The 25,539-nt window shown below is 53.5% G+C and overlaps 1 protein-coding gene across 5 annotated transcripts in view; it reads left to right on the forward strand.

Moving 5' to 3' along the window:
- Positions 1 to 18,673: 18,673 nt before the first annotated feature.
- The window catches only part of SCMH1 (Scm polycomb group protein homolog 1), a 49,712-nt gene continuing 42,846 nt past the window's right edge, over positions 18,674 to 25,539 (forward strand). For 4 of the 5 annotated variants that reach the window (XM_065650354.1, XM_065650353.1, XM_065650356.1 and 1 more), the window contains exon 1: positions 18,674 to 18,838. The gene's annotated coding sequence lies outside the window, so the exon portion shown is untranslated. Of the gene's footprint in view, positions 18,839 to 24,047; positions 24,326 to 25,539 lie in introns of those variants that run through there. The other variant, XM_065650355.1, reaches the window with a different exon arrangement.

A 25,539-nucleotide genomic window follows, 5' to 3' on the forward strand; every position in this document is an offset into this window, starting at 1 on the left:
AATGATAATTAATGCCTGCAAAGGGCTTTATGCTCTTCAGCTGGAAGGTGATAGTGAAGGGTAAATTATTGTTATTACCATAAACACAGGGTACCTACCACTTACCGCGGGTGGGACCTGCTTTCTGACTTGCCTCAGCTCTTCTTGGATTAGGACCAGGGTCAGATGTGAGCTTCGCTTCCTCCATCGCTCCCAAGCGAACCTGCTTTTGAGACAGGCACGGCTGGGGTCTGATCCTTTTTCATGCAGAGACTCAGAAATAACGGTCGAGCTCATTTTTTGAAGCGTGCATGTTGCAGCGCCGCGGGGGTAGGACGCAAGAGCTTCCTGCGCCACCTCCATGTCCATTCTCCAAGGAGATGATCACCTTCCTCCCACTGGCTTTGGTATTGAGTGGTGGAACCAGCTGAGCTGCACTCCTTTAGTACATAAACATGTGTGTGTGTGCACGGATGCGTGTGCACCGAGAACACGCGTGTGCAAGGAAACGCCTGGTGTGTTTCTGGTAGGGATGCTGCGGGCAGCAGGTGGGACAGCAGCTGGCGATGGGGTGTGAGCAAACCCTTCAGCCCTTCACTACTCCTCACTGCCCCCAAGAGAAATCAAGCAGCTCCAGTTGAACCACTTTTCACCAGCAGCTGGTGTGCACCAGCAGCTCGCAGGTGACTTCTTTCCGGACTCGACCTGAAGCTGTCCCTCAAATTAACCTCTATGTGTTGCAAACACACTCATGGCACTATAAACATGGCATCTTCAAAGACCTTCATAATTTCCGTCATTCACGGGAGGACCAGGAGCACATGCTGCTCGAAGGGCTGTCCTGCAGCCCCACTGCTGCCCGTGCAACCCTCCTGCCTCCTGGCCACGGGGCCAGGGTTTGTGCTCTTAGTTCATGAGATCTAAATTGTTTTCTATGAAATGTAATTACCTCTCCTCTTTCTCCTTCCCGCCCTGGTTCCTCTCTCTCAATCCCAAAGTGATTTCTTCCAGCCCGTGTTAATGTTCTTGGAGGAAATGGGTTATCTCTCCTATCTTTCCATATGCGCAAAATCGCAGCTCCTACCCCCCTGGCTCAGCACTGCATACTAATAGGGAGGAGGCTGAGATGGAAATGTATCAAAATGCAAGAATTCAGCTTTGGTTTTGCATCCTCAGAAGCCTTATTTTGCTTTTTGGGCCAAACATATTGTGCATTTTCTGTAACAATGAACTTATCACACTTATTATGATAAACTGAGAAAGCACTTTCCACAGTAGACTAAAATCCCACAGATTGACTTCAACTCTCAAATATTTTTGGATACACGTACGTTTTTCCATGGCTTTTCTGACAAGCGGAGTATCCTGTCTGCAGCCGGTCTTTGTATGAGCACAACAGTTAATCCCCAAACGATGGGACCTCTCGCTGCTCCTCCGTGCGCTGGGAGTGAGCAGCTGATGCCACGTCCTGGGCAGTGCCAGGGCAGCAGTTACCCTGCACAGGACTCATCTAGAAGTGCTGGAAAATGTTTCTTTTTCCACTCTAGGATAAGGCCATTCCCAGCCCTGTGACCACCCAAAGCACAGAGGCTTTTCAGCCACCCATCTGCCAGAACATCCCACTCAGCCCGTGCAACCACCCACTGAACTACACTGCAGAAATAATTCCCCACTTGAACACCATCCCTCAAGTTCCTAATTAGCAGGAGGCACGTTAGAGCCTCTGGAAAACTAAGGCAGATACCCTGTAGCTTTGATACCCCTGTAGCTTTGCTCTCTCGCTAAGCAAGATGAAACAAGAAATTTCACTCGCCTGATGCCCCACCGCAGCTAAGCCACCACTGCAAAATCCCAAGCTAAGCAAACATCTGGAAATTACTGCTGGAGTATCTCCCTGTGTAACAATCAATGAGGACAGCAAACATATCCCCTTGTATCCCGCACCGACCAGCTACATCCCAAAACGTCTGCACCTCCTTGATGCACTTGCCCAGCACCACCTGGACCTCTCCCTGTCACCTTTTGCAGACACTTGGCTGCACGTTTCTCTGGACACCAGAGATTCTCATCCATCACATTCCCACCAAGCAATGTCCTACCACCTATCTCCCGGGACCATGAGCAGAAATACGCTTAAAAACACACCAGGTACAGTAAAAAAGTGTTTTCCTTCTTCCCACAGACCGGCAAACCTGGGAGGATGCTGTGTGGGGATAAATCCTCGGGATGCAGCAACCCGCAGCCAGCTTGTCAGCCAGTCCCTTTAAGCACATTTGGTGGCACAGGGAAATAACCACTGCGTGAAACTCTCTGGAGTTGATTCCTGGGAAACGCGAGTGCCACGCCGTGGTGAGCGCCCGGGAACACAGAGAGCTCACCCCACGGATCGCCCCAAGGGCAAGCGCTGGGGCAGCGGGAAGCTGTATTTTGGCACATCACCTCCATCCTTCACCTTCAGAAATGAAGCGTGCAGAAAATGAGAGCAGAAATGCCTTTGCTGACAGGTTTGAATTAAGAGATTCCAGCTTTTTATAAACAGTCTTCAGGTTTCCTGAAAGTTACAGTGCCGGGCATCATTTGTATGCAGGATGTATTCTGGCTCAAAGGTACCAGAACTAATGCTGTCCTGTTAATGAACTGAGTGAGTAATAGCCATGGGTATAGAAAGCTTATGTCTGAAACTAATCCTAGTTAATGAATCTATTGTTACAGGTATTAAATGGTGACAGGGGGTTTCATCCATCAGCCCTCCATTAATCACAGCGTCCCCGCCTATGCTTATTATTTAGAAGCCAGCAAAGGGATCTTAATGATATTAGTAATAGACTGGTTGCGGTACGTGACCTAGGACAAGCTGGGGATTTAAGGTGATAAGTGTCTGATCGCATAAGGCATTTTAGAGGTGATCCAAGCGGCTTTGCTCCCCATGGCATGTTATCTTGTCTCTGCCAGCTTGCTCTGCTCAGCGCGCCGCTGTGAGAGCATCGGTGTGCAGAGCCGTGGCGGCCACGCGGGGACCCTCACCCTGTCTGCTGCTGCCTGCAAGGAAACCTGGCGGCTGCAGGGGGGTCTGCCCGTGTTCTTCAGCAACCCCCTCCCTGCAGACCCGCACCAGGTGCCCAAGTGTGCGGGGGCACAGCACAGGGACCGAGCGTGCCCGCGGGGTGCACACGCGGGCACCGGGTAAATCTGTCTGCACAAGCAGCCAGGTGTGAGCCCACGTGCGTAAGCACAAACACCCACACAGCCTCGGAGCAAATGACTCAAAGGTTTCTCTGGAAAGATGTGAGGAGCATCTGATATTCTACACCGATTCTCCGTCTGGATGCTCCTGGCACATACAGGATTCATCTCACCTATCGTGGTCCCTAAAGTCATGGCTAGTCAGAGTTATTTCAGCCCAGCAAAGGGACATCATCATCTCCAGGGCAAGGCAGGCTCTCTGAGAGGGCCAGGACAGTGTCTAAGGTAAAACAAGCCACCAGCTTCAGGGATGGTCCTTTGCTACCTGCCTGCCTTTGCTGCCTACCACCTGGTCTGGTGGGAGGTGTCCCTGCCCAGGGCAGGGGGTTTGGAACTGGATGATCTTTAAGGTCCCTTCCAACTCAGACCATTCTGTGGTTCCACAGGGCCATCCTGTGCTGCATCGGCATCAACAAGCTGGGCATGGACCAGCTTTGGAGACCTGCAGGGCTGATTCATCTTTTTGTATTCTCTGCAAAGACTCGGAGCCCTGAATTTCCATGAAAATCCAAGACAGGTAATCTGCCACTTGGTTATATTTTTAGGTTAATAACAGATGTGTAAATATATATATATACGTCTCATCTTCACAGGTATTCAGTGCCAGGAGCTCACCACTTGCCAGTGTTTAAAACAAGCCCAGATCTAACCTGATAAGCTGAGCATAAACCCAGATCTAACCTGACACCTCTCCTTGCCAGCCACACAAACATCACCCCGTTGCTCTGCCATTGGCACAAGCAGCCCGGTGTGGCTGGAGCCCAGCCCCGTCCCATCCTCAGCCCCATCCCCAGCCCCGTCCCACCCTTGTCCCCATCGCCGTCCCATCCTCGGCCCCATCCCCATTCCTGCTCGCTCCCCACAGCCTGCTCCTGTTCTACTGCCCAGGCTGAGGTTGCAGAGCTTCTCAGGACAGCTGACGCCAAAATTTGCCCACAAGCAGGAAGGTAACCCCCTCCAGCTCACTCTAAGCCTCCTGTCACAAGAACAATGTGTTTCGGGGGTTGTGCTTTGTTGCAGTGTTAAGAAACCATCTTCATTTACCTGCCTGCTCCAGAGGGAGATGAATGATGGCTCCAAGGGATGCATTACCATAGTCAGGCCCCCAAAAACCAGGAGACTGCCTGGAAAATCTTGTAACGATAAGAAACTGGTGCCTTTGCTTTGTCAGTTCGCACTCACAGCTTTCTCCCCCATCAAGAAGGAAAGTACCTTTATCCAGCAAGGAGAGCTGAGAGCCTCCCATCACCTGCTTCCAAGAGCTGGGGTTTTCCACAAAATCCCCAGGATTGCAGGGTCTGACAAGCGAGGCTAAGCCCTGGCCAAGGCTGGGCAGAGGAAGGAGCAGGGCTCGGTCTCCCCATGCCGCGTGAGCCCTGGCACCGAGCAGGTGGGTACCTGGTCTCCAGGAGTGCCAAGCTGCTCTAGGCCAGCAGCCAGCAGAGGAGGAAAAAGGAAGGGGAGAGATAATTATTAGTGATTGAAACTGATTGCATGAAAGAAGGACAGATGTTTCTTGTTGTGCTTGTGTGCCTGAGGCTACAGAGCCATGCAAGGGACCAGGGAAAACTCCTTCTCAGCCTGGGAGTGCTGTGGCGCTGAGCTGCATTCGAATGAGGACTGAAATCCAAATTTCCCTCTGACTCTTGCAAATTGGCACAGGATGTGGCTAAAATGCCCATCTCCTCATTTCACCCATGCAGGTAGGTGACATCCATATAAGCATCCTCTGGCCATGGGATCCCCCAGCTACCTCCCACACCCCCAGACATGCAACCATCCCAGTAGGGCCAAGGCACTGGGAGATGATGGGACTGGAGACAGCACAACCAGGTCTGGCAAAGCAGGCAGGGGCAGAAATTTTGAGCACATCATCATATAAAACCACCCAACTGAAGGCAGGGAAAGCTCCTGGCCATCCTGTTGCTAGAGCAAAACAGCCTTTTGTATGAGAGCAGAAGGATTTACTAATCAGCATCCTCCCTTGTAGCACCCAGGATGGGGGATCCTGCTGGTGTTTTCCTTCAGAAAGAATGGGTCACTCAGAAGAAGAGCCAGCTGGTGTCCCCACCAAGCAGAGGAGTTGCTGATGAGGGGACACAAAGCCCCTGTGGTGTGTTGTGTGGGCTGCAGTGCATGTTTAATGCTATAAAATATGTAAATAGAAGGCTTGTCTTAGCAATGTTACTGATGGTGCTGATGTGTTTTTGGCACCAGTTCAGGTGGCTTCAGTGCCAAGGAAGGATGGAGCTGGAGATGCGTTAAGGCAGCTGAGAAGAGGTCTTGCCCAACCCAGAGAGGAACCAGCCCCGTTCAGCATGGTGTGGCTCCCTTGGGATGACCTGAGCTCTTCTCCTGGGAGCCACTGGAGGGACCATCCAGACTCAGATCTGCATTGGTCTTACTTGAAATAACTGTTGGAGCAGCTCAGAGAGAGGCTTTAAGGGAGGCCTGTGAGAGGCAGCGTGGCTCAGACTGGTCTGGGGCTCACTTGAGGTGGGATAAAAGGGCGATTAAATGAGTGAATGCTGCAGCAGACTGGGAGAAGGTGACGGCTCAGCCCTGGAGCTGCCAACATCAGTGTCTCCTGTCAGCTGAGCCAGAGGACCTGCAAGGAGTGGAGAGAGGATGGTCACCACCCCAGCAGCTCCATGTCCCCGGGGTGACCCCAGGGCTCCCCGAGGTCCCAGCAGAGAGCGGCACTGGGTGCCCCAGGGCTGCGCAGGGTGCGCGCCCCATCACCCGTGGGTGCTGCCACCCGATCCCTGCAGCTCCGTCCCCACCACGGGCTGCAAAAGCCTCTGGCGTGGGGGGGTGAGGGTTGGGACCCCACGCCGGGACCCGGGCTGGCGGCAGGACGGGCTGTCCCCCCTGTCCCCCCGGCATCCCGGCCCCGCCCGGGGCAGCATCCCCGGGTGCCCAGTGCCCCCTGGCGGGGACGCTCCGCTGCCGAGAGACGCTCGGTTGCCGTGGCAACGGGATGTTCCGCTCCTCGGCGCGACTCCGGCGATGCCTTCGGCTCCCCCAGCCCGGGGCGGACGGACCGAGGGATGGGGATGGGGGGGGGACGGGGCAAAGGTCGCACCCGGGTCCTCATGTCCCGAGCAAACAGGAGGGGCTGGTGCCTGAGGTGCGGTGAAAGCACGGAGCTGGGTGAGGCCACGGTCACTTGTCGCTTATCCCAGCGCGAGCCCCCTCTCTGACAGCCCAGCCTGGGCCTTTTCCCACACACACCCCTGCTCCTGGGTGTCCCAGTTCCTCCCCAGTGGTCCCCTGGGCTGGCATTGCACAGAGAGATGTCAGATGCTCACTTCTTCAGTTTGGGAGAAAGGCCCTGATCTTCAGGACTTCAGTCCTTCTTGGCTGTTCTGCTCCTTTCAGGAACACCCATGCACGTACAGCCCTTGGGGGCATCATCCCACCACGTCTCCGTCCAGCCTGACGCCGCAACGAGAGCCCAAGTTGGGCTGTGTGTGCAGTTGCCAGTTTTGCTGACCTTCTCGCTCTCTACAACTGCCTGAAAGGAGGTTGCAGCATGGAGGATGTTGGTCTCTGCTCCCAAGGAACAAGCGCCAGGACCAGAGGAAATGGCCTCAAGTTGCGCCAGGGGAGGTTGGATCTGGGGAACAATTTCTTCCCCAAAGGGCTGTGGGGCATTGGAACAGGCTGCCCAGGGCAGTGGTGGAGTCACCATCCCTGGAGGGGTTGGACAGACGGAGATGAGGTTCTCAGGACATGGGGTAGTGCTAGCTTTAGGTTGTGGTTGGACTTGATGATCTTGAGGATCTCTTCCAGCCAAAGTGATTCTATGATTTCCTGCAAAGGATAAAACCATTCACAGAGTGACAGAAGGGCTGAGGCTGGAAGGGACCTCAGGAGATGGTCTGCTCCAAGCTCTGCTCAGGGCATTCCTACGTGTGTGTGTCACCAAGTGCACGCCTGTGCACACTTGTCTGGCCATGGTGCGTGTCCGTGTGAGCATCTCTCCCCCTGCAGCCCTCTGCCTGGGATTACAGCTCTCAGCACAACGCAGGCAGGCAGAGAAGTTCCCTGATTTGAAAGGGCTGCTTCTGCAGACATCAGAGCTGTCTTTGAAAGCACATGAAAGGCAGGCAGCTCATGAGCAACCAAAGCCTAGCTCAGGGAGGCAAATGTCCTTCTGCACAACCCCAGCCTTTTCCTGTGACACGTGTGATCTTCCCCGCTCTCCTGGGCACCGGGGTTTGAAAGGCTGCGATTGTACCAGGGGCTGACGGCATTTGAGAGGATTAGGCAGCCTGGGAAGGGCCTGGCTTGTGTCAGGGAGCTGCTGGAGACATGTGCCGCACACCCTGCGCTGTGGGGACACCGGCCAACAGCCAGCACCCACCCCAAAGGTGTGGGGACGTGAGGAGGAAGAGCAGCAGCGTCCCAGCCGCCCAGCACCACCCCAGCACCTCCTGCCCTGTCCTGGCCCTGTGCAGGGACCAGCAGCTGCAGCCCCAGGACCCCCAGCAGCAGGTGAGGGCTGTGTTCTGGCAGTGGACGAGGGATGCCAATGAGTCATGTCCCTGCCTCAGTGGCACCCTGCTGGGTGCAGCAGCAGAGCAAGACCCCCAAAGTGCTGCAGTGCCAGAGATGGGGTTTAGTTTCTGCGGCTCCCCAGACTCACTGCTGTCCCGGTCCAGGGCGGCTGGCCAGGCAGGCACCTGGAAGTCCTGACGGTCCCAGCCGCTGAGCATCCTTCCAGGTTGCCGCAGCTTTGGGCCAAGGCGCCCCGGGGAGTGGGCCAGCCCAGGGATGCTGCCAGCCTGCCAGCGGGCAGCACGGAGCAGACGATTCCTGCCAGCCCGGCAGTCCATCTGGCAAACCGTGGAGCGGTTTGGCAATCCCCGCTCTGCAGCAATGCGTGTGGCAAGCTGCTGAGGGCGCAGCAAGCCTGGAAGCCATGGGTGCCCATCTGCCAGCCTGGCAAGCTCTGGGCAGCAGAGGAGCCCCAGCTCCCAGCACCGTCGGGGTGGAGCTGGGAGGCAGGCAGAGCATCCCACAGGTCACTGTCAGGAGTTCCAGCAAGCCTGGCAGGGGCTGGAGAGCCTCAGATGCTGCCTGAGCCACTCTCATATTTCAGGAAATCAACCTAGGGAGGAGGGTCCCTTGCCCATCAGGAAACCACGATTCTCCAGGCTGCAATTACGAAGATATCCTTGAACCACATCTCCAGCAAGGACATTGCAGCTCTGCACTCTACTGGTTGATGCACCCTGCAGGCTCATGGCCATGCACCGTCTCCTGAGGCTCATCTCCCCAAGCACAGAGCTTTTGGCATTGTCTCTGAAGAGCTGCTGCCCCAACTGCACTGCCCACACCTTCTCGCACCCTCCCTGGGCACAGGTCACCCGTGACACTTGCCTGGCCACGGTGCACAAGTCCATGGCTCCCCACAAATTCCCATTTCAGAGCTTAGTGACCCATCCGAACTGTGAGCTCAGGCATCAGGGCTCGGTGCCGGAGCTGCTGGGTGCACTGAGCTCCTCGTCAGTGCAGCCTCGCTGGGCACCACATCTCTGCAGAACTCCAGCATCTCCCTGTGGGTTCTTCCAGCTGTAAAGCTGAACTTTTTGAAGGCACAAAAACTTGTTTATAAACAATAAAGCCTGGCAGGGCCCAACAGAGCCTGACAGAGCTCGACAGGGCACGACAGAGCCTTACAGAGCCCGACAGAGCCTGACAGAGCCCTACAGGGCCCATCACATCCTCATATCCTCAGAAGTATCATACTAATTTTCCTTTGGTTTTTTCCAAAACAGCTCATCCTCTGGCTCAGACAGCACGTGGGAATCTCAGCTGGATGTTTCAGAGAATTACGAACATCTGAAAAAATGGATGTAAGCGGTGTCTGGCATAGGCTGCAGCCTTTCCTTAAACTGCTGATGGTTTACTAATAAGCGTCAGGATGTTAACAGCTATTGCCCAAATGCTGTAAACTTTCCCCACACAGTTATCCTGACGTAGGAGTTTGCTCCCTTGGGAGCAGAGGTGCTGGCGGTCCCGGGGTGCAGGATGGGGTGTTATCCCTGAGCAATATTTGCAAACAGAGATGGAGCCTGAGCCCACGGGTCCCACACGGCTGGTGTCATCACTGACCTCCTCCCATAATCTACCACAGAGGTAACGCTGCACAATGCGCAACAAAGGACAAAGCTGGCATGGCGGTGAGTCCTTCCTTTGCTTGGTTTCAAAAGAACACACATTGCAAGCTATTTTATTTTTTTTTATCAGCTCTTGGAAACTGTGTCTCTTTCTACCTCCAACAGCCTGAATTCCTGCCCGCATTTCTTGTGGTTTCAGCTGGCTGCAAAAATGTTGTACTAGGGAGAAGAAAAACCATTCGGTCCTCTCGCATGAACCACACTTTCCAACAACAGTTGCTAATAGCTCATGCCACGATCAAGTGTGTGTAATTTGGAGATATTTCACCTTGCGAGTGCGCTGCCCCAGGGATCGGGGGCTCCCACGGCCGGATGGCAGGAGCTCACCCCTCCCCTTGCTCCAAGCAGGAGCTGCCTGGAAAAGGTCTGGCAGGATTTATTGCCTCCTATAAGAGGGCAGTAGGTGGATGCTCGCTATTATTATGGGCTGTATTTCTCTTCTGCAGCGAACTGCAGCTTCTTCCCCCTCCAGCAGGTTGCTGCTCCCATCCCTGGGCTAAGCCTAATGGGGCACTAAGCTGAGCTTGGGCTCCCACAGCTCCAATTCAGCCTCTCCACTGGGCACTGGGACCTGCCATGCCATAGAACCATAGAATCATTTAGGTTGGAAGAGACCCTCAGGATCATCAAGTCCAACCATAACCCAACTCTAGCACTAACCCATGTCCCTAAGAACCTCATCTAAATGTCTTTTAAACCCCTCCAGGGATGGTGACTCCACCACTGCCCTGGGCAGCCTGTTCCACTGCTTCACAACCCTCTCCATGAAGAATTTTTTCCTAATATCCAACCTAAACCTCCCTGGCGCAACTTGAGGCCATTTCCTCTTGTCCTGTCACTTGCTACTTGGGAGAAGAAACCAACACCCTCCATGGTACAACCTCCTTTCAGGTAGTTGTAGACAGCGATAAGGTCTCAGCCATGAGTCCACAGCACCGCGGAGCTGCGGCCCGGTGGGGCGAGGGGACCAGGTGGCCACAGGACCGAATCCTCTCTGGGACATGTGTGTCCTCCTCCTCCTGCTGCCAGCCTGCCCATCTCCTTGGAGGCATTCAGACACAGGCAGAGCCACAAGAGCACAGCCCAGTTCTGGACCACTCCTGTGATTTTCAGATAGGGAATTAAAATAAATAAACCGTCCATATTAGAAATTACACCATCCACACCACATCTTTGGCCATTACAGGTGCAGGCAGTGCTCAGTGATGCAGGCAGGGCAGGTGCAGGCAGGGGGTGCAGGCAGGGGATGCAGACAGGGGGTGCAGATAGTTGTGCAGGTAGGGGGTGCAGACAGGGGGTGCAGACAGGGGGATGCAGACAGGCGGTGCAGACAGGGGGTGCAGGCAGGGGGATGCAGGCAGGGGGTGCAGACAGGGGGGTGCAGGCAGGAGGTGCAGACAGGGGGGTGCAGGCAGGGGGGTGCAGGCAGGGGGTGCAGGCAGGGGGTGCAGACAGGGGGTGCAGATAGTTGTGCAGGTAGGGGGTGCAGACAGGGGGTGCAGACAGGGGGTGCAGGCAGGGGGTGCAGACAGGGGGTGCAGATAGTTGTGCAGGTAGGGGGTGCAGACAGGGGGTGCAGACAGGGGGTGCAGGCAGGGGGTGCAGATAGGGGGTGCAGACAGGGGGATGCAGACAGGGGGTGCAGACAGGGGGGTGCAGACAGGGGGTGCAGGTAGGGGGTGCAGACAGGGGGTGCAGACAGGGGGTGCAGATAGGGGGTGCAGACAGGGGGATGCAGACAGGGGGTGCAGACAGGAGGTGCAGGCAGGGGGTGCAGGTAGGGGGTGCAGACAGGGGGTGCAGACAGGGGGTGCAGATAGGGGGTGCAGACAGGGGGTGCAGACAGGGGGTGCAGACAGGGGGGTGCAGACAGGGGGTGCAGACAGGAGGTGCAGGCAGGGGGTGCAGGTAGGGGGTGCAGACAGGGGGTGCAGACAGGGGGTGCAGACAGGGGTGCAGACAGGGGGGTGCAGACAGGGGTGCAGACAGGGGGGTGCAGACAGGGGGTGCAGACAGGAGGTGCAGGCAGGGGGTGCAGGTAGGGGGTGCAGACAGGGGGTGCAGACAGGGGGTGCAGATAGGGGGTGCAGACAGGGGGATGCAGACAGGGGGTGCAGGCAGCGCCCGGCGCAGCAGCGCCCCCTGCCGTCCTCACCCGGCGCTGCAGCCGGGGAGTCGGGCCCGCTCCCGCCGCTCGGTTTCGGGGCCGGTTTCGGGGTGCAGGAGCCGGCCCGGCCTCTCCCTCCCCGCACTGCCCCCAGCCCGGGGTTCCGCCCCATTTCCAGCCGGTGCAGCCGCAGCGCTTTGCCCCAAGCCCCGGGCGCAGCCCCTGGAGATCCCCGAGCTGCGGGTAAGCACAGGAGACTGAAAACCTGAAGCCTGAGTGTAGGGGAAAGGAAAGAACCAGCTGCTGGGTTCGCTGGGTGCGCGGTTTGGGGAGGTGCGAATCCTGCATAAACCCTGGAAAATAATAAGAATTTTAAAAATCTCATGCAAGTCACCTAAGCATGCTGGCAGGGGTTGAGAGCAGTGTCCCGAGGAGAGCTAAGAAATTATATAGGAAAAGTACTTTCGAAAGCAAAACCAGCTCCATTTCCTTGTTGAGCAGCCTGATTTCCAACTTCTGTCCTGAAATATCCCTGTAGCCATTTACCAGCAGGATTGCACAGGAACACCCCCCCCTTTCTTTAATGCAGTTTCTGTATTCTTGTATGTATAAATGGGAGATAAATAAGCGAGTGACCTATCTCTAGGAAAACAAAGTGACTCTGGCAAACACCAGACCCAAGCCAAGGAGCTGCCTACACCCCGGTGCTGGGAGCTGCATCCCGCAGAGCCCAACCGCCCGTCAATAATCAGAATGAACAACTCACACAAATTAATTCGCCAAAATGATTTTTCCAACTGGCTTGGAGCAGAGCATGCATTCAAGGATCTGCTGCACATGGTGGCGAGAAAAAGGCAAATGCGGGCTAGAAATGGTTGCCAACTATTGATCCGGTGAGCACCGAGCATCGCCTGCAGTAGTGCGGTGGGCAGCTGTGCAGCACCGGGATTGATGCTGTGGGAGCAAGGAGCTTGCAGAGAGGGTTTCCCCAAAGCAGGGGAATTCTGGGCACTGTCAGCCCCCCAGGAAGGACTGAGAACCAGCCCCGGCTTTCCCACCATCACTAGTTACAGGATTTACCACCACCGGGCCATGGAACCACGGCAGCCACGCATGGCGCGAGAAAAAGTGGTTGGGATCTGTCGACCTGGGAGAGGCTCTTCACATGCAAACTGCAAATTATTTTATTTAATTCCGTGCAAGAAGAGATGAATGAGCTGAGCAGCTACTTCTATCCACAGAGGGGCTGCAAAAATTAAAACCATAAATAACCATTAGAGACCACTTATTGCAACTTTTATCTGTCGTGGGTCATAGTGTCACCCAAATCTTCTCTGTTGAGCCCAGAGACTGTAGTGAGGCTAAATATTTCAGATTCCTCCCGGGATTTGTGCTTGATTAAAAAGGATTGGTCAGGGCCAGCGGAGACAGCCCATGGCAGGTGACAGTAGGGTCCACCATGCTCCATCTCCAGGTGGGGCTGGCCTGCAGTCATTTGGAGAAAATGCGGAAAGGCACAACAAGTCTTACTGCAGATAAAAAGCGAAGCTCAGAGCATGGTATTTAAATATAACAAAAAATGTGACTCCAAGTATTGCCCGTAGGGAGATGCTTGGTTGACCTGGCCCTGCTCAGGCCACCCCAGGCACTGGCAGCTCCTCCTGCTCCCATCACCCCCGTTTCCATCTCCATCTCATGCCCCGTCCAGCCGCTGCCTGTGAAAGCAGCACACCATGAAGAAGACCTTTCATTTTTCTGTGCCGTGCATGAAGAGCTCCTTGACCCCAAGTCAGAAGGATATTTTCCAGCCTTCAGAAGACTTGCAGCTTTTCTTCCAACCCTCTTTTGTGCTCCTACAGGCTTCGTTGGAGACTGACAGCAGAGCTGCTGCCGTGTTCCTGTAATAGCTTTTCCAATTCCGTGTGAAGGATCTAGGTCACTCCTGACTTCTTGCTATTCCCCTTTTATATACCCAACATCAGGCGGATGCACAGAATGATTCTGAAGATGCCCTGAATGATGCTTTGTGAGACAAAGGCTCTTGTTCTGGGGAATGTGTTTTCCTGGCTCCCAGGTGCGGTTTTGTGGATGGCTCTTCAAACACAGCGGCTGGACTGGGACTAATTAATGATCCCAATGGGTTTGCCGTGGTGACCTGTCCTGCACATTCCTTTTGTCATCTGCAAACGTTACTGTATATTTTATGATTTTCATCTACATCTTTAATAAAATCACTCTGTCTTTATAATTTCTAGTCCCAGTAGGAACAGCATCTCTTCTTCCTTAGAAGGGCAACGGAGCTGGTGAGGGGCTGGAGCACAAATGTGATGGGAGCGGCTGAGGGAGCTGGGGGTTCAGCTGGAGCACAGGAGCTGAGGGGAGACCTTCTGATCTCTGACCTGCCTGAAAGGAGCTTGGAGCCAGGGGGGTCGGGCTCTGCTCCCCAGGAACAAGCGCCAGGACCAGAGGAAACGGCCTCAAGTTGCGCCAGGGGAGGTTGAGGTTGGATCTGGGGAACAATTTCTTCCCCAAAGGGCTGTGGGGCATTGGAACAGGCTGCCCAGGGCAGTGCTGGAGTCACCATCCCTGGAGGGTTGGACAGACAGACATGAGGTTCTCAGGACATGGGGCAGTGCCACGGCTGGGTTAATGGTTGGACTCGATGATCTTGAGGGTTTCTTCTAACTAAAATGATTCTGTGATTCTATGATTCATCTCACGGTGCTGGTGTTGGTAGGGAGGTCTGTCATGAAGCCAGAGACAGCTGATGAGGCCTGTTAACCCTCATCTACATAGCCAGTTTAGAGCATTTAATTATTTCCTTGGTGGCAGCATTTCCACACTGGCTTGTATTGAGTTTGCCGAACTGCACAGCACTGCCAAGGTGCCCGTTTAAAACTCGGACTTGGCCCGGTCCAGCGTGGATGGTTTCACCAGCCTTGATCTCTCACAACAAAGACCATGAGTTTATCCAGCAAGACCCACTTCCCATGCCAAAAGCCATTAATTACATTGTTCAGCCAATGCTTAGTTGTAGAAACTCAATTATCCTTCCCACCATTTGATCTGGGTTCGTGGCTTCCTTTCTCCAACCGTCATGGCCATTTTGTAATCCCCGAGTCCCCTGGGAGTTTCCAAGCTTTCAAGACTTGCTAAATCTCACTATTCACAACTCAGCTTTCCAGCTAAATCCCCTGTGAGTCCCGGTTTTAGGTTTTCCACAGTGTCAACTTGAAAATATTCCATGTCATTATTCAGCTAGCACCCTCCTTGGTGCAAAATGACGGGTTTTCCAAGGACAACCAGCCAAACTGGAGCAGTACTTAGATGAACTCATACCAGATTCACAAAGAAAGTCTCCCAAAAAGATGCATACAACCTTCGGTCACTTGTGAACTCTACATTCTGTTTTGTCGATTATGTATTCTTCAAATTAGCAGAAAATAGGGTGGTGTTTTTTGGTATGCTAAAGGGATATTCTATTCTGAAGGGACTAGAAAGGTGCCACACTCAATGGGAGGGTGATCCCAGCCAGCAGCCCATGGAGAGGTTAGTGCCAGGGTGGGTAATGGTTGGACTCGATTATCTTGAGGGTCTCTTCCAACCAAAATGATTCTATGACTCCAAGTGACCGTGTCCCAGCCCCTTCACATCTGCTGCTCCCTCCCCAGCACAAGGCAGCTCAGCCCAACGCTTCCCCGCAGACCCAGTGATTGACTTGCCCACGCTGGGAACCTGCGGCGCTAATGACCCATCGGCAGCAGCTTGTCATGTCCCGGGGAATGGCTTTTCCTTCCGAGCTCTGGATCAAAGAGGACTCTCGAGTCGTGAATCCCGGCGGGAGGGTGAGAGGTCGGCTTGGATTAAGACGTGCAGTAATTTGTGAAGGGTACGAACAGAAGAAACAAGCTATTAGGGAAAGTATTTGTGGCTGGCGGGATTAAAGAGCAACAGTAGGAAAGGTTTAAAATAAGCTAGGAAGAAAGGAAATTCAAACCCATGTGAGTCTATTAATAGACACGGGGAATTTATTAACAGCCGTAACAAATCAGGTGTTCAATAACTTTCTAAGTTCTGCTTTTGCAGAGAAACTGGATCATTTTTCTTGTAATGCGTAAAGCTGATGAGGTACTTGCAAGTTTGCTATTAGCCAAGAAATTTAAACAATATGCACTCAAAATAAACTTATTTTTTAGGCCTGGAGACCCCGAACAGAAGCATCCTTACAGAGCTGATTGAGATATATAGCAGGCTCTTGAAATACCAGACGGCTGCTGAGATGGGAGGTGCTGGTATTGAGCTATCATGAAAACATGAACTCACATAATTATGGGCTGGCTAGTTTGATATTAGAATAACAGAAAGATTATATATATATTTTTTATATATATATATTTTTATATATATATATATATATACATGTAGCCAAGCTTGGTGGGTGCTAAGGAGCAAAGATGTGGCGGATGGGATGGACAATTGTACTCAGGAGAGCAGCAACTCTGGTAAGAAGTAAGAGATGAGCAAAGCAGACCTGAGCTGCAGGAGTGACTTTTTAACAGAGATTTTTTTGCTTAAATTTGGGTGCATATACTGGAGAGGAGCGGGTACGAACATGGAGTGTGGGCCCTGAACGTGACACCTTGGCGCTTTGCACCCAGGCTTGGTGTCGCGGTGGATGTGGAAAAGACAGAAACAGTTGAAAAGAGCCATCAGAAATGGGAGGAAGAGAAGTAAGTTACAGTGAGAAAGTCTGTTCTTTTGCCTCACAAGGAGATTGCAAGGGGAGGGGGCTTGCAGGGGTTTGCAGCGTGCAGCCTGCTGCCCTGCGAGCTGGCAGGGAAAGGCAGAGCTGCCTGCAAACAATTAGGAGACGAAGCCAGGAAACTTCCCACAAGCAAAAGAGCTTACTTGTGTTCACAAAGTTGATTTTCCAGCCCATGAAGTCTTCGGAACAAAACCAGACCCTTTGGGGAAGACATACCCCAGGTAAATTCAGCAGCTGGTCTCAATATGAGACTGCCTTGGGAAAAGGAACATACGGGAGGTCCTGCAAGGTGATCTGCTGCCCATCAGGGCTTTCAAGTCTAAATTACCTTTTCTCCTGCCTCTTCAAGACATGGGGAAGAGATTCCCACCTCCCATCTGCAAGGGAGATGTCAGGTCAAACAGCAAGTCAGGGTTACTCTGTGTTCCTTCAGATCACCCTGCTCTGCATCCGTCCCTGTGCCCTATCATCAACTTTTCATTAAATATCAGATTTGGGATAAGAAGGTCATGGCCCATGAGATGTTAAGGCTTTTCTTCTAGCAGAATATGGTCTGTATTTATATAATCCATGCCAGATTCAGGATCAATTTCTAGCAGAAAACAAAGTCGATGATATAATGGGAACATTGCAAATAGTGGGAACCAGCCTAGGAGGAAGTTTGGTCCTGGATTGTGGAGAGGGACTAACCAGGGAGATGGAGGGAGGGGAGAAGAACAGGCAGCAGGAGGATTTCTTCCCAGTCACCTTAACTTATATTCACCCACATTCTTTCCTTCTGAAGGTTCCTGCTCCCGAGTGTCTGACACCACATACATCAGGGTCTCAGTGCCCTTTTGTCGTAGTTAGCTCCCGGTCGCTCATCGTGCTGGCACTCTGCAAGAGCTGCCCCAAACCAGACTGCAAATGTGCTTGAGCTTTTTTGGCAACACTTCATAATAAACAGCAAACCGTTTCTGCGGCCCGTTTCCATTGTAATATTAATCAAACTGAATTCCTGCGGTGCTCATATGGATGTCATATGTAAATCCTTCTGAACTCGGCTGCTGCTAACTCTAAATTAAAGTCAATGGGGAAATTTCTCTCCTTTCTCCATCTTCAGCTCTTGCGCATTTATTCCATTCATGAAATCCTGATTATTTTGGAAATGAGGAAATACCAGAGTTGATGAAACCCACGAGGAGCATTGACAATACTTCTGAACTTACAGGGAAGGTGCCCAGATGCTGTGCTGATAGGCAGAACCACGAAGCCCTGATATGGCATCGGACGTACCTCTGTGTCCTGCCATCACACCAGGTACTGCACATATTAAAACAAAATCCCTCAGCAGCATTTCCAACTGTCCATCCCCTCAATGCAAATATTTTAGGAACAAGAGGGTTTCCAGGCCAGTGCTCCTCAGCAGTGGCGGGTACCACCATTCAGAAGAGAAAACTACGAACAGCAGTTCTTGAACAACTCCCTCTCAAAGAGTTTCCCCCCAGACCTTAGAAAACCCACTCCGTTTGATAAAGTACGTCTTTATTTATCATTTTTTGTAGGGACGAATGGGCAAATACAGGTTGTATTTTGCTCCGAGAGTACCGTATCTTTTGTTTCCCGAGAAGGGGGTCAAAGCTGGCTGGAAGGGGCTACAGGGCTGTGTGCAGGGCGAGGTCCTGCTCCAGGTGGGAGCAAAGGGAATATCTGGGGGTTGGCTGTCTGTCCCCAGGGCCTGGTCGTGCTGCATGGGGTCCACCCTGGTCCTGGGCGTCTCCAGTGGGGCGTGGGGACCCAGACATGGATGGACATCACTCTCTGGTACCCACAGGGTCTCTGGGGAGCACTGGGGTTTATCCCAAGACTGGAGAGCTTGGGAGGAGGCTGCCCTGTCCTAGAGGGTCCTGAGTGGGCACAGAGGACTGTCCCCAGGCTGGGGCTCATGGCGTGGGTCTGCCCGTACCCACTGTGTCCTGGGTGGGCACGGGGAGGTCTGTCCCCAGGCTGGGGCTCGCACTGGGGGTCTGCCCCACGCCCAGAAGGTCCTGCGTGGGCACAGGGGGGTCCGTCCCCACGCTGGGGCTCACGCCGAGGCTCTGCGCTGCGCCCAGAGTGCGGGGTGAGGCCGGGGTCTGTCCCGGCGTGAAGCGCGGCCGCGGGTGGACACGGCGTGGGGCCGCGGGCGCTGCTCGGAAACGCTCGGGGGAGTTCGTGAGGGCCGAGCCCAGCCGAGCCCAGCCGAGTCGGGCCGAGCCCAGCCGAGCCCGGCCGAGCCCACCCGAGCCCAGCCGAGTCGGGCCGAGCCCAGCCGAGTCGGGCCGAGCCCAGCCGAGTCGGGCCGAGCCCAGCCGAGTCCAGCCGAGCCCAGCCGATAATAATCGGCTCTGCTCGGCTGGGCTCGGCCGTCACGAACTCCCCCGAGCGCGGCGCGGCGGCGCCGTCCCGGGCAGCAGGGGGCGGCGCGGGGCCGGACCGGGCCGGGTCTGTCCGCGCTCCCTTCCCCGCCTTCCCTGCGCGTCGGAAACATGGCGGCGGCGAGGGACTGAGCAGCCCCAGCGCTCAGCGGCCGCGCAGGTGAGGGGGGCGGCGGGGGAGGCACGGTGCGCTCGGGCCCGGCCCGGCGAGGCGCTGCCGGAGGCCGGGCGGAGATCGGGCGCGCAGGCCCCGGCAGCGCGGCAGGCCCGGCCCGGCGCGGATCCCGCCTGTCAGCGCGGCCCGGCCGCCGCCTCACCCGCGGGGCCGCGGTGGCAGCGGGCCGGAGGCGGCGTGTCAGCAGCCGCACCTGTTGGTGCCCGTCAGGGCCCGGCCCGGCTCCTCCCGGGGCCCCGCCGGTGGGGCCGCGACTCCCGCCGGCAGCGGGGCAGAGGCCCGGGGGGTCCGCTCCGGCCTCCCGCCCCTGCCCGGGGACGCTTCCCGGCCGGGTTGGAGCTGCCGGTGAAGCACCTTCGAGAGGCTTTGTTGTTGTTCCAGGTGCTCCCGGGCAGGGCTCGGCCGGGACGGCCCTGCCAGCGCGGGGGGCCGGGGCGCAGCGGCTCGTCCAGCGGCCCCGGGCCACGGTTGTCGCGTTCAGCAAAGGCCTCGGGGCGGCTTTCGCCTGCCCCCATCCCCGGCAGTGCTGCCAGGACGCTCCTGGCATGAAAAGGGAAGCAAGACCGAGCTGCCCGAGGGTTAGCAGGAGGTGGCCCTGCCTGCGGGCCGTGCCCGGGGAAGGTTTGTGCCCTTTCCTCCCCACGAACCCCTTAGGACCTCAGCGAGACCCTCCTGTAACCACGGTGTGCTTTGGAGGTGGACAGTGATGCTCTGAGCAGGACCTGCCACCAGGTCCGTGTCTCTGGAGGTGTCAGGGGCGACCCCCGGAGCCGGACGGAGAAACCACATAACAGCATCCCTGGGAAACGTCCACACCCGCTGTGCAGCCCCCCGGGCCGAGCGATTGCGCGGAGCTGCGAGCGAGACAAGATTTGAGCTTTTTGTGCACAGTAAGACGTTTAAAAATAAATACGGTGTCAGGCAGGCTCCTGCCGCACGTCGTTCAGGTTTAATCCGCAGGCTCTTTGAAGCTCCCATGTAAAACCAGGGCAGCAGTTTGGAGCCTTGGCGACTAAAGGTAGAAATAGCGAATCTAAACAGGCAGCCTGAGTTTTGGATGCACTGAGCCACTTGGCTCCGTTTGGCCTCAGATGTTTTAGGTTCAGCAGCTGAATACTAAACTAATTATTTCCATGGGTAAAGTCAGGACACGGAGACCCAGCTCCGGGGTACCCAGCTTGGATTTTTGTCTCTGTTTCTGTTTACTGTTGTTGTTTATAGCAAACACTGTGTACTGAGTGGCTGAGCACAGCCATGTGGTAGCTCCTCTTCGGCAGCCAGTAATATTGGGGAAAAAATATTCTCTCACCTCGGTTCTATTGCCTGGCGATGGCGTTGCGCAGGTTGTACCGGGGATGCTGGCGGAGGGACGGCTGCCTCTTCTCCTCCTCCTCTCCGCCTTCCTCTTACCCTCCCGCTTTTGCTGGAAATATTTGGAATATGGCTTGGTGGTTTCATGCCTCCCTTGTTCTTTGTAGCAAGCACCGGTTTGTGGCTTGGTGCTAATTTGGGGAACAAAACTCAGCTCGTGGTGGGCTCAGTTCAGGACTAACTGGCTGCAGCCTTGCAGGGCCTGTGCTGTTGGGTAGTTCAGGATCTGCCCAGTAGATGGTATGAAAATGCAGACGGAAATAGGGGAGCCCTTTAAAATGGGGAAAAGGAAAATACTTGTATTTCTGTGCTACTTAAAGTCTTTATTTTATTAAAGTGTGTTTTATTTGAGAGAGATATGCTGACCTTCAGTCCTCCTGTTTTGGTATTTGTGTCTTAGGAAATGATAAATCTACATCTTGACAATCTGCTTCTTAGTCGAATATTTAGTATTAAATAAATCAGATTATTAGCTAATTAAAAGAAAGCAGGAGTGCGAGTGGTGTCCCTTGCGAGTTGTGGGCCTGTGTCTCCTGCTTTTTCTGTGTCTAAAATTTTATTAATGTTTAACTCCTGAGACAGTCCTCTGGAAACTTGATGAGTTTTGCAGCACAGTTTAGTGTCTTTAAATGAAAGATGCTCTTGGGGGATAAAACAGGGATGTTGTTCATCAAGCAGCTGTGTTCCAGATTCGGGTGTGAGTGCTCTGGGGATTGTGTCCTTGCTGTGTATGTGATTTAAAGGAATCTCTGAAACTTTGTTTCATACCTTCAGACACAGTGTGTCTAGAGGGGACCTCCAGAGATGTCCTCGGTGTTTCCCACCCCTGGGGTAAGGTCACATCCAAACCCTTCCCGAGCAGTGTTTTTTCTTTTAAGGCTCTTCCTGCTGGTAATTTCACACCCTGTGCCGATGACGGATGCGGGCGCTCGCACCTCCTCACCATTAGAGAGATTTTTATGGTATTTGATCTAAATCTTGGTCTTGCGCTTGGAGCCTGTTCCTTCTTCTCTGGTCTCCAGGGCACGTGAAGAACACTCTACTCTCTACATCTCTGCAGCTAAGTTTGAACTATTTGAAGACTTTTTTCCTTTTCCTCAGCTGAACAAGCTGTTTCTTTGTGCTTTTCACATGCTTTTGTCCACACAGCTGATTGCTGCTGTAGATCCACACTCTCCTGGTCAGGCTGGGCTTGGCAGGACTGCGTTAGTTGAGCTTCTGTGGAGCAGTTGTAATATGTGGGACCAAAAGACCGCATTTTGGGTATGTCTGAGTATGGTTATGTGAAAAAGAATGCAGATCAGACGTTTGCATATTTGCACGTTGAACTGTGCGTTTGTGGCAAAGGACTTGGCGTGCTCGGCGAGCTCCTATTGCAAAACCTGGAGCAGCGCACTACTGAGTTGAAGTTTGGCACGTTTGGGTCTTTTAAAGCCGTAATGTTTGCATCTAGCCCCCTGTCTTTTTTCCTTTTCTTTTTCTTGGCTGCAACTCAAATGCAGTTTGTGATGAGACAAGCAGATTTTGAGTCATTTACTCATCCATTTATGTTTGAAAAGTTTCCTGACAACATGGCCATGAGAAATGAAGCAAGGTGCGTTGAGGACAGAGCAGCAGCCCCGGCTGCCAGCTTCTTTTGCAAGGTGGTTAATCTCCTGCACGTGTGTGTATTTTATATAATTCAGAAACATGCCCACGTAAAAGTCATCCCCACAATTAAACTCTCGGTGTAACAGAACTCTGACCCCCTGGTATAGCACATGCACTCCAAGCTACCTGATGTGAACAATGTTTCATTCCACTTTATTTGCAGGATGACAGGGTCTAATCCAAAGGAAAATGCCTTTTTTTTTCAATACATTTGTGAAGAACTCCTTTCTTACCAAGCTTAAATATCTAACAGTGGAGACTTTTATAAAATGCTTGCTCAATGTTTAAAGCGATAATGCAAGTCTGAAAGTAGCTGGGAGCACATGGAACCTCCCATCTATATCACCAGGTCTTACTGGGCACGGGCTTGGAGCAAACAAGTCTTGTCCATGTCCAATGTCTGGTGGGGGTACTGGGCACCGCAGGTCATACCACCTCTTGTTTGCGAAGCTCTTTGGTGATTGTCCTGTTCATAGGGAATTTCAGCGGTAGCTTCAATTGTGAGCAGGAGAGTTCGGTACAGGGGCATCGCTGCAGCCCGGCTGATGCTGGAAACTTATTTAATTCCCAGAGATCTCCATCTGCATTAAATTTCCTTGACAAAACAGTATAATACTTAGCTCCTTTACAAGGTTTCTGACAGACAACCTCTAGCAGATTTAGCTGCTGTGATGTACGTTATTGCAATCTGCAGGGTTCGCTCAGACACCCACTGGATATTTCTGCCGCTGTAGCAGGGATTTAAGCAGAGTTTGTGTCTGTGCCTCTGTTCTCACCGTGCATAGTCTTGCTGGTTTATGCAGACTCATCCTGAGCAAAAGTTCAAGAATTTGGCTGTGAACCGAAGGAAAAGATGAACGTCCGTTTTGCTGTGTGTGCTGTTCATGGCAGCCTCATCCGCCAGGCCAGTGGGACCGGGTGATGTCTTCAGCTGCTGGAGGGGGGTCCACCAGCACTTGTCTTGCTCAGATGTGACTTTACCAGCAGCCGTAAGTCACCCTTGCAGCTCCACTGTCTGCTGGGTAACTGGGCACCGGAGATAAGGAAACGAGAGCAGAGATGAGTCGATACGGCCATTACCAACATGAGGGAGCTGATGTGAGGGTTTGACGCAGGACTCTTTTTTTTCCCCAGTACAAGCTTGTGCTTCTGAAATACACACATTCCTCTCTATTTCTTGCTCAGAAGGTTTTTATGTATGTGTTGTAAATTGAATGGTATTAGCACCAGTCAGCAGCCTGCCTCCTTTGGGAGGTACCTCCTCCCAGCCGCTGTGCTCAGAGTTACCCAACTCCAGTTAGTTCTTATGTTTTCCAGTCTGACACAGTGCGAACAGTCCAGAAACCTCCTCGTGGCTCGGTTTTGTTTTTAACAACGGAAACCGTAGGAGTAGATGCCAGTGGAAATTCATGAAGCTCTGTCTTTGCCCATTGAGAAACACGTGATTCCTCCCCTCTCCTGGCCCTTGCAGCATTGCACCAGACTCCGTGTCAGGTCCTTTCTCCTGGATATTGTGACGAGGGAACAAATTTGGTTCCCAGATTGCTGCGGCTTGCTTGGGCAAACTTTGTGGGGTGGGCGCACCCTTCTGAGCACCCCCCGGGCACTGCTGATGTCCTGCTGGGAAAAGCGGTTGCTTTCCAGGAAGGAATTTGCGTCTCGGGCAGGAGCTGAAGGACGCTTGTGCTGTTTCTTTCAGTTGAGTGCTGGCAGAGCACTGTGCAGGCTGAAAGCCCAGAGCTGCTTCGGCCGCAGCCTCTTTGGGTCCCCTTGGCAATGGCTTTGGCAATGGCCTTGCCCAGCACCCGCCTGGCAGAGGCCAGCGCTTCAGCGGCTCCCGAGCCCAGCGCTGGCTTTTGTCCGCCCTGACATCCCCCTGTGTGATGGCCGCACCTCACCCTGGGCCCTGTCCCCGGCCCTCCCCGTTCCCAGTGCTCCACTGTATCCCCCCACGCTGAGCCCTCTCCGCCTGTGTTTGAAGCGCCTGGACACGTGTCCAGCTCCGTCTCCAGCCATCGGGGCTGTGGGGGGCGGCTCGTGTTCCCTCTCGCTGCCTCCTGGCTGTTGGCGGTCGGGAAGCCTCCCCGGGCCGCCTGCCAGGGCTGCCTGCCCTCCCCGTGTCCCCAGCGAGCAGCGCGGGCTGCGCTGCACGTGTGCGCGGGGGCGACGGGGACGAGCAGCGCTCCTCCAAGGCAAGAACCTTGGCTCTGGCCCCCGGCAGCACGAAACGCCATCCACGCTGTGCTGCTTCATGTCCCCGAAACCAGCCGGTCTGCAGAGGTGAGGTTGGCCCCCAAGCTGGCACTGGACGCGCTGCGTGGGCTCCGCGGCGTGTTCGGGCGTCTTCGAGCAGCGCTCCCCTCCCTGCGGCGCTGCTGCGATGAGCCCCTCGCCTCCCCAGTCTCCTCGTCCGCCAGAGTGTGGCCTTTCCTGCCCGAGGGCACAAGGAAGGTAGGAGAAATTTCTGCTCTGCGTGCATGGAACATTATTTAAGTGAACGCGCAGTGAGCAGGTAGAGGAGCTGATGAAGTCTGAAGTGGACCAAGGAGGAAGTTGCACCAATTCCACTTTCTAAAAATAAGCTAAGCGAATGATCCCTCAGCCTGGAAGCTGCTGTTCTCTGTACGCTGAGTGTGTTTGCTTTTTTTTTTTCTTTTTTGGTCTTGTTCCAGCAAATTTAAAAAAAAAGATGCTACAGTCCATTAAAATACTGCAGTGGTTGTGTGATCAGACATGTGCTTATGAAGAAAGTCTTGATTGTTTCAGTGTTTCTAGAAGTGACCTTGAAGGATTACCTGCATGTGGTGTTTCCTAGAGGTTTGTCTGAGCTGTTCTTAAAGATTTCTGATGGTGGTGATTCAGACTTTCCTCGGCAATCTACTCCAGTGCCTGACTGTTCAGATCATCGAGGAGCTTTGCTTCATTTCAGCCTCGTATTGCTGGGTTTTAACCCCATCATTTTTACGTCACCTTCTCTCTGGCAGGCTACCAAAGAGAAGAAGAATTATATAGATGTAAAAACTATTATTTATGTAGAGTTTGATCTTCCTTCCTACCTTTCCCTTCAGTGTTCAGAGAGCATCTGCTGGCTCTGGTGCGCTATGTGTTTTTAATTACCCGCTCCTGACTCCTTGAGTTGTGTTGGCCGTAACTAAGTCCTTGATCTGTGCAGATGACAGTGAGAACATGGTACTTGAAGTGACGTGTGTTTTATTAAAATTGTATATCACAAATTCCCCAGTTCTCTCATACTTCTGTAGCAAAATGCACATCTCGAACATCTTACAGAGTTTTTGGTTAGTAATACATTCTATAAAAATCAACAAGGTAACTTTAGAAGTTACATTATTTCAAAGCATCATATAGAGATGCTGCTGATAAAGCTGAGTGGGAAGGAGCAGAATATTGTTCTCCATCACGGGGTGGGGTTTTGTCTCCTTAGCCTGTGGTTGACCATTTTATGAAATGTGTGTTTGCTGTGAACTTCACAATCTGCGGCTAATTTCCCATCCCTTTCCATGCCACAGTGGGTCTTCCTAATAACTTCAAGGCGTTATCATAACATTTCTTCATTTCAATCACCGATAAAATTGTTATGATGCAGATGGAAGGCTGGAAACTCTGCTAATGTAGTGATGTGCTATCAGCCACCGAATGTTAGGATT

The sequence above is a fragment of the Caloenas nicobarica genome, chromosome 23 (genome assembly GCF_036013445.1).
Source record: "Caloenas nicobarica isolate bCalNic1 chromosome 23, bCalNic1.hap1, whole genome shotgun sequence".
NCBI classification, from domain to species: domain Eukaryota; kingdom Metazoa; phylum Chordata; class Aves; order Columbiformes; family Columbidae; genus Caloenas; species Caloenas nicobarica.